The sequence below is a fragment of the Lathyrus oleraceus genome, chromosome 3, assembly GCF_024323335.1.
Source record: "Lathyrus oleraceus cultivar Zhongwan6 chromosome 3, CAAS_Psat_ZW6_1.0, whole genome shotgun sequence".
Classification (NCBI taxonomy): domain Eukaryota; kingdom Viridiplantae; phylum Streptophyta; class Magnoliopsida; order Fabales; family Fabaceae; genus Lathyrus; species Lathyrus oleraceus.
Genome location: NC_066581.1, coordinates 498058210 through 498067894, shown reverse-complemented (window position 1 = coordinate 498067894; position 9685 = coordinate 498058210). Strand labels below are relative to the sequence as shown.

General features: G+C 39.9%; 1 non-coding gene across 1 annotated transcript; it reads left to right on the top strand.

The window, feature by feature from the left end:
• The first annotated feature begins 7496 nt into the window (after window positions 1–7496).
• Window positions 7497–7603, top strand: LOC127133043 (small nucleolar RNA R71). The gene has a single exon (XR_007807039.1). It is a non-coding gene; the product is annotated as a small nucleolar RNA R71 (small nucleolar RNA).
• Window positions 7604–9685: the final 2082 nt, after the last annotated feature.

Sequence of the window (9685 nt, the reverse complement as noted above, 5' to 3'; positions counted from 1 at the left end):
TGGATATTCCTACAGTCTTCTCTAGAATTTGTTTGATTTCTCGACTCGAGACTTCGACTTGCCCGCTAGTTTGTGGATGATACGGTTTTGCTACACGGTGTCGGACTCCATACTTCAGAAGAAGTTTTCCAAAGATATTCAATATGAAGTGGGAGCCACCGTCACTAACTACTAGTTTTGGCACACCGAATCTAGGAAAGATGATGTTCTTGAATAACTTAATCACTACTCGTGTGTCATTTGTCGGAGAAGCTACAGCCTCGATCTATTTTCAAACATAATCGACAGCAACGAGTATGTACTTATTACCAAAAGAAGATGGGAATGGTCCCATGAAGTCAATCCCTACATCGAAGACTTCGACTTCTAAGATTCCCGTTTGTGGCATTTCGTCGCGTCTTGAGATGTTGACAGTGCGTTGGCACCGGTCGCATTTTATAACTGCATTATGGACGTCTTTCCATAGAGTAGTCCAAAAGAGGCCTGATTGCAGGATCTTAGTACAGGTCTTTGAGGTACTTGCATGCCCTCCATAGGGAGCGGAATGGCAATGAGAGATTATATCATCTATTTCATCCTCAGGAACACATCAATGGAAAATACCTTCGGTACCTCTTTTGAAAAGTAGAGGTTCATCCCAGTAGTATTGTTTTAGATCGTGAAAGAATTTCTTCTTTTGTTGGTAAGATAGGTCCGGTGGAAGTACTCTGACATCTAGGTAGTTGACAAAGTCAGCATACCATGGCAGCGTTGCATTCGCATGTATTTATTCCACGGATTCTTCTATTTCTGTATCGTTTAATGTTAGTTCAGACATATCGCTTTCCATTTGGGCTATGAGTCGTTCGTAAGGGAAATCATCATTAATTGGAATTTGTTCAGGTTTATTCCCTTCGATTCGTGATAAGTGGTTTGCTACTACGTTTTCAGTACCTTTCTTATCTTTTATCTCTAAGTCAAACTCTTGTAAGAGCATGATCCATCTTAAAAGTCTTGGTTTGGCATCCTTCTTACTTAACAGATATCTAATAGCGGCGTGGTCGGTATAGATGATAATTTTCGCTCCTACTAGGTAGGAACGGAGTTTGTCCAAAGCGAACACGACGGCTAGAAGTTCTTTTTCAGTGGTGGCGTAGTTCATTTGGGCTGGATCTAGTGTTCTACTTGCATAGTAAATAGCATGAAGCTTCTTATCCTTTCTTTGTCCTAGTACTGCGCCTACTGCGTAATCACTCGCATCGCACATGATTTCAAAAGGTAGTCTCCAGTCAAGTGGTTGCATTATGGGTGCGGTGATTAAGGATGTTTTTAGTTGGTTGAACGTCGTTAAGCATTTTTCATCAAATATGAACTCAACGTCTTTCATTAATAAACCTGTAAGTGGCTTGGTAATTTTCGAGAAATCTTTAATGAAACGTCGGTAGAAACCGGCGTGTCCTAGAAAGCTTCTTATTTCTTGTACGGTTTTCAGAGGTTGAAGGTTCTCTATGATTTCGATCTTAGCTTTGTCTACTTCAATTCCTCTGTCAGATACCACGTGACCTAACATGATTCCTTGTTGAACCATGAAATGGCATTTCTCCCAGTTTAAAATGAGGTTTACTTTCACGCATCTTTCGAGTACCATTTCAAGGTTTGATAGACATCCTTCAAAACTCTGCCCACAAACAGAAAAATCATCCATAAAGACTTCCGTGATGTCGTCTATAAAATCGGAGAAGATTGCTACCATGCATCTTTGAAATGTTGCGGTTTGAAGTTTCAAAAGCCCTTTTTCAAAGCAAGTTAGCTAAGGGAGCCCCTGTGGGTCCCCATGTACTCAAGATGATTGGGTATGTGGAAAACCTTGAGAGATTGGGTTTTCCCCTCGAAAGGGAACTTGCAACTGATTTGATCTTGCAATCGTTGCCAGATAGTTTCAGTCAATTTGTCCTAAATTTCAATATGATTGATATGGACAAATCTCTTCCTGAACTGCTCGCCATGTTAAGAACTGCCGAGCAGAATCTGAAGTCAAAAGGGAAGTCCATTCTGATGATCGGAAATGGAAAGAGACAAAACAAAAGGCCCACTAAGCAGAGTGATAAGGGAAAGGGAAAGGAAGTTGCCAATCCCAGACCCACTGCTGCTTTGAAGCCTAGTGGAGGCATAGCAAAAGAAGGCACCTGCTTCCATTGCGGTAAGACCGGACACTGGAAGAGGAACTGCCCAAAGTACCTGGAAGATAAGAAGAATGGAGTAGAGACTTCAACTTCAGTTATTTTTGTTATTAATTTATCTACTTCTGCATCATGGGTATTAGATACTGGATGCAGTTCTCACATTTGTACAAATGTGCAGGAACTAAAAAGAGTAGAGATTTGGCAAAAGGTGAAGTCGACCTACGAGTTGGCTATGGAGCAAAGGTTGCTGCTTTAGCCGTAGGAACTTTTGTATTGACTTTACCTAGTGGTTTAATAATTCAGTTAGAGAACTGTTATTATGTACCTGCAATTAGCAGGAATATTATTTCCATTGCTTGTTTGGACAAGTTTGGTTTTTCATTTATAATAAAGAACAATTGTTGCTCAATTTATTTGAATGATATATTCTATGCTACTGCACAAATGAACAATGGACTATATGTCCTTGATCTTGAAATGCCTATTAATAACATTAATACAAAAGGGTGAAACCTAACGAGTTAAAACCAACTAGGTAAGAATATTAAAACTCTTCGATCAGATCGAAGTGATGAGTATTTAATCCTAGAGTTTGATGACCATCTGAAAGAGTGTGGGATCCTATCCCAACTTACTCCTCCTGGAACATCCCAATGGAAGGGTGTATCTGAGAGAAGAAATCGAATCCTGTTGGACATGGTCCGATCCATGATGAGTCACACCAATCTTCCAAACTCCTTTTGAGGACATACACCATTGACATCAGCTTACACACTTAACCGTGTTCCACCCAAAAGGTTGAAAAGACACCATATGAGATATGGAGTGGTAAGAGACCACATATGTCTTACATAAAGATTTGGGGTTGCGAAGTTTATGTGAAACGACAAATTTCAACTAAGCTTAAGCCCAAATCTGACCAATGCTTATTTGTGGGGGTATCCTAAAGAAACAAGAGGATATTACTTCTACAATCCTTCGGAGGGCAAAGTGTTTGTCGCTCAAACTGGAGTTTTCCTAGAAAAGGATTTTAATTCCAAAGGAACCAGTGGGAGGAAACTAGAGCTTGAAGAAATTCAAGAATCACAAAGCATCGATACACCTATGGAGGAATTAGAGCAGGAAACACAAGTAGTTGTGTAAGAGCAACCTGCTCAAGTAGAACAAGACCAACGTAGGTCAGGCAGGATACGTCACCTACCTGAGATATATGGATATCTGATCAAGGTGATGTATTACTCATGGATCAAGATGAGCCTATGACCTACTCATGGAATCTTCGTTCTGATGAAACAGTAAAACTGTATGGATTCATCAAAAACGAAGATGAGCCTTGTGTCTACAAGAAGGTTAGTGGGAGCATGATCGTATTCCTGGTATTATATATAGATGACATATTACTCATTGGAATCGATATCCCTACCCTGCAACAAGTAAAGTCTTGGTTGGGGAAATGCTTTTCTATGAAGGACCTAGGTGAAGCAGCTTATATATTAGGAATCAGAATCTATAGAGATAGATCACAAAACTGCTTGGCCTAAGTCAGAGTACATACATAGACAAAGTGTTGAGACGCTTTAATATGAATGATTCCAATCTGGTTATGTGTTTTGCTTAAATGGTGGCACTATGAGCTTGAAAAGTTCAACGCAAGATGCAGTTGCTGATTCTACAATTGAGGCCGAGTATATTGCTGCCTTAAGTGCAGCAAAGGAAGCTGTTTGGATCAATAAACTTGGCATAGTCCCTAGCATTGTGGATCCCATTGGTCTCTATTATGATAACAATGGTGTTATCGCACAAGCTAAGGAGCCTAGATCTCACCAACGATCCAAACACATACTTAGGCGTTGTGCGAAAATATGTAAAGTACCTACACTTGACAATATAGTTGACCCACTGACAAAGCCTCTTGCGCAGCAGAAGCATGATGGCCATACTAGATCAATGGGCATATGGGGTATGCCTGATTGGCTCTAGTGCTAGTGGGAGATTGTTTGTGTAAGCCCTAGAGGCCAATACTTTTGGTACTTGTATCGAATTATTTATTAATAATAAAAGGCATTTTCTTTATTATGGTTGATTAATAAAGTCCCTGGAATAGATAGTCCGTTTAATGTATTAAGTGTGACTTAATCATGAGAACACATTAAACATAAGGACACTATTCTTAAAGTATCCGTAGTCGAGCTTTAATGTGAAGTGGGATAACATTAAAGCATTAAGACTATTATGTTTGTAGACTGATGATCACATCTCATGGATCATGGATAAAGAGTTATCAAGTCTTAAACATAGGTATGAATATTAGGAGTAATATTTATACCGGATTGACCCGCTATGAGAATACTATATAGAAAGTTATGCAAAGTGTCATAAGTTATTCTCATGGTGATAATAGTGTATACCACTCTTCGACCTGAAACCACTATGGATCCTAGATGTAGAGTCGAGTGCTTTGTTGCTGATCCAACGTTGTCCGTAACTGGATAACCATAAAGACAGTTGATGGGTACTCTACGAAGCATGCTGAGGGACATGAGTGTCCTAGATGGAATTTGCCAATCCTGCGTAACAGGATAAATGTCTATGGGCCCAATATTGAACTGGACAAGGGTGACACGATCTATACCTTGTGTTCAATATAGACATAAGGGAAAAGGGGTAATTATACACGTAATTATTATCACAGGAGGTTTTGTCAGATCACATGACATTTTCGTGACTTGGGTAGCAGTGATGTGTTGCTAGATACCGCTCACTGTTTATTATGTTAAATGCGTGATTTAATATAATTTCCAACGCCGCGAAAACCTATAGGGTCACACACAAAGGACGGATTGATGAGAGATAGAGTAACTAAGGAACACCGTAAGGTACGGTGCACTTAAGTGGGAGACGAAATATGGTAAGGTACCAAATACTTAAGTGATTTTGGGCATATTATAAGATATGGGCCAAAATACACTTAAGTGGGCTTTTTAGCTTGAAGCCCACACAAGTGATTCTATAAATAGAACCCCTTGGGTAGAAGCATTGTCACTCCAATCCACTCAGACAGAAATTCAAGTAGAGACTTGGAATTTTGTTTCCCTCTTTCTCTCACTCAAAGCCTTCATTCATAACAGCTAGCACTGCGATTGAAGGAATCCGTTCGTGTGGACTGAATAGAGACGTTGTCATCGTTCAACGTTCGTGATCGCCCCGTGGATCTGTATCAAAGGTTTTGATCATTATCATAGATCTGCACCAAAGGTTTGAATCGCCACAAGAGGTAACGATTCTATCACTGATCATGCCCATTCGTAAGGATCACTAAATGGAGAAATTTTTAAATTCCGCTGCGCCTTTGATGGCTATTCTCCTACAGTAATTTCTCAGTTTCCATATGTCCCAAGTTAGTGTTGACTATTACTAGTCTTTTTCAGTTTAGTGTCTAGGAATTCATATCTTAGGTTCTTTGGTAGTGCTTTTAATTCCAAGTCAGGTTTCTTTGGGCATGGCATGTGGTTGGGTGTAAGTGCTAAGCATTCGCTTAGACTTTCGTTTTGGTATGGTTCATGCCAATTATCGTCTTCAAAGATTGGAGGGATTTGGATTTTCATTATATCAGAGTATGTGGTTTCTTGCATCTCCATCTCTCTCACGCACTCGTCTATGACATCAAGCAGATAGCAGGTGTCGTCTATAGCTGGCGCTTGTAAGAATTAAGTCAAGATGAATTCAACCTTTTCCTCTCCAACTTCGAATGTCAGCTTACCTCTCTTTACGTCTATTATAGCTTCGGCGGTAGCCAAGAATGGCCTTCCTAATATGATAGGTGTACTGGAATCTTCTTTGATGTCCATGATTATGAAGTCTGTAGGAATGTAAAATTGTTTTACACGTACTGGGACATTTTCTAGTATACCGACAGTATATTTGATTGAGCGGTCAGCTAATTGAACAGACATCTTGGTCGGTCTTAATTCTCCCATACTGAGCCTTTTAAAAATGGTTAAGGGAATTACCCTAATGCTGGCTCCTAGATCACATAGAGCTTTGTCTATGACGAATTTTCCTATGACACAGGGTATGGAGAAACTACCTGGGTCTTTTAGTTTGGGAGGCATGTTATTCTGGATTATTGCGCTACACTCTGCAGTAAGTGTAACTGTTTCGTCATCCTCAATCTTTTTCTTATTGGATAGGATTTCCTTAAGAAATTTAGCATAGGAGGGCATTTGTGTGATGGCTTCTGTAAAGGGTATCGTAATGTTTAGTTGCTTCAGAAGTTCAACAAATTTCCTAAATTGACTCGCAGTTTTAGAACTTTTGAGTCTTTAAGGATACGGAATGGGTGGTTTATAAGGAGGTGGAGGCACATAAGGTTTTTCTTTCTCTTCGGCCTCTTGGGTATTATCTTTTGTTTCCTTTGGTTCATTCACCTGCTCAGTTGAGGTTTTATCTGGTTTTTGGTACATGGCAGGGTTTTGGAGTCTTGGATCTACGGGTCCGTCTATTTCTTTTCCACTCCTCAGTATAACGGCATTTGCATGTCCTTTTGGATTCGGTTGCGGCTGTCCAGGAAATGTTCCAGCTGGAGCGGCTGTAGATGCTTGATGTTGAGCCACTTGTGAAATTTGTGTTTCAAGTATTTTATTTTGGGTGGCTAAGGCGTCTACTTTGCTCGCTAGTTATTTAAGTTGCTCGCTAGTATGTATGTTTTGGTTCAAGAAGTCTTTGTTCATCTGAGCTTGGGTAGCTATGAAGCTTTCCATCATTAATTCGAGATTTGACTTCCTAGGCATGTTAGGAGCATTATTAGCTGGCTTTTGATATCCAGGCGGAACAGCTAGTGCTTGGCCAGGTGCATACAGGGCATTGTTATTCTTATACGAGAAATTAGGATGGTTTTCCCAACCTGGGTTGTAGGTATTCGAATAGGGATTTCCTTGTGTGTAATTCACTTGATTGGTTGGGACTCCTGCTAATATTTGACATTCTTGTGCAGTGTGTCCAGGGTTTCCACATAACTCACAGTTTGGAGTTACAACAGCCACGGTGGCTGCGGGTGGTACGGTCAAGTTATCTAATTTTTGAACAAGGGCATCTACCTTTGCATGAACATGGTCAAGGCTACTGGTTTCGTACATTCCACCCTTAGTCTGGGACTTTTCCACTGGAGTTCGTTCACCTCCCCATTGGCAATGGTTTTGGGCCATGTTTTCAATGGGTTGATAGGCTTCGTTGTATGGCTTATCCATAACTGCACCGCCCGCGGCAGCGTCTACTGTAAGTCTTGTGTTATACATAAGCCCATTGTAAAATGTGTGAATGATCACCCAGTCTTCGAGACCGTGATGTGGACATATCCTCATTATGTCCTTGTATCTCTCCCACACTTCGTAGAGAGATTCCACATTTTTTTGCCTGAATCCATTGATTTGAGCTCTCAGCATAGCAGTTTTGCTTGGCGGAAAATATCAGGATAAGAAGACGTTTTTCAGTTCTTCCCATGTTGTAACGGAGTTGGAGGGCAAGGATTGCAACCAAGCCGAAGCTCTGTCTCTTAGTGAGAAAGGGAAGAGGCGCAATCTTATCGCATCTTGAGATACACCATTCGCCTTTACAGTATCTGCGTACTGCACAAACTTGGTCAGGTGTTCAATAGGATCGTCCGTAGGATTTCCAGCAAATTGATGTTGTTGGACGGCTGATAATAGTGAGGGTTTCAGCTCGAAATCGTTTCAATTGATAGCGGGGGGAGCAATGCTGTTGTGAGGTTTTTGTTGAGACAGGGTAGCATAGAATTTAAGAGGACAATTCTGTGGTCCTTCTTCAGCCATGTTTGGTTTTTCTTCTGGTTTAGGAGGAGAGAAGATATCGGGAATATCGTACTTTTGTTGATATTCGTGTATTCGGCGTCTTACGTATAAGAAACGCTCTAATTCAGGGACTGGTGGTGCTAAGTTATCGCCTTGTGAGCGAGTACTTGGCATGCAATCAGGGAAATAAGTGAGAGTAGATTAGTTTTTATTTTTACCTTAGTCTATACCGTGCAACGAAAGAATCGCACTATTCGACTAAAACAGGTCCCCGGCAATGGCGCCAATAACTTGATGTTTGTCGTGACTATATAAAATATAGTCTATCGGGTACTTGACTGCAAGTGCATAGTCCAATCGCTTTAGTTTTAAAAGATATTGATCCCACAGGGACCTATGGTCAAACTAGTGTTACTAACGTCACTATGTTTAGCTAAGGGAATTGATTAGTAGAAGTTCGGGGGCAGAATAGTAAATCTAAGGGAAATTTAGTTTTAAGAAATAATTGATTGAAGGAATCAGTATGCAACGCAGTAATTGTCAGGGATTCGATAAGTCACCGGTGAATAGTTTAAATGCCAAATATCTCAGTAGAAAATATTTATTTAAAAAGCTCTATCTCACACTCTCGTCATTGTTAATTCGGCCCATAGCTTTAAGTCAGAATGTACGCTCTCGCTGTCCCATTTGAAGTTAAAATTACTTTTTGAAAATAAATAAGTTCTAATTGCTTTTAAAGTGCTCTCGCAATTTTTAAACTCAATGCCTAATTTTTACTATCCAGCTCGAGCCTCACGCTCTCGCGATTGTTGGTTCTCACCTTAGTTAATTTCCCACTCTCGTGGCAAAATCGTATTAAATAACTTCTCACACTTTTGTGATAAAGTTATTAAATTTAAATTAAAAACCTCGGCCTAAAAGATTGTTTGAGAAAAAGAGTTTTCACCGATTATTATTAAATTCCATCAAATTAAATTGCTACATACCGATATTGGTAATTTAGCCGGACATGTTAAATAAGGCAAACACAGAGCATAAACAGATCAACATTGCGGAAAACATAATTATAATAATAATCGGGCAATAATAATAATAATTTAATAAAAACCTGGCAATCAAAGTAACAGAGTATAGCGAATCTCGGAGTACTTGAGCAGTCCTCCACAAGTCGGTAGGCTTCTGCTTCTTCAATACAAATTGCTTACTAAAATTAAATAAAGTGTAGTAGTTCCCCAGTGTAGGAAACTACTACTATGGCTAACTGGAAAACGGAAAGGAAAAGGGAAAAAGGTAATTCTAAAAAGAATGGCAAAATCTAAGGCAACGGAAACAAAGTTGCTGAAAAGAAAATAACTAAAAAGCTAGAAAGCTGTAAAAATTAATTGCAGAGCATAAGTGTAAATGTAGGAGTTTTCAATTTTTCCCACTTTGGTCCTTTATATTGTGCTCCTTTAGGTCTTGATGGTTGAGATATTTAAGGAAGACTTGGTTTGAATGAAGAATCCGGAGGAGTCATGCTGTTAGAGGGAATTTAGGCACGTTTGGGTGCCTGTGATTGAATGTTTCAAAGTGCAAATTCTGGCCGTGTGACGCTCGTCATAGGCCTGTGACGGTCATCATAGGCTAGGTCGTGACGGTCGTCATGAATCTGTGACGGTCGTCACATCAACAAATTTTGCATTCTGGTTTTCTTCTTTTTCCTGTGCTTTCTCATCT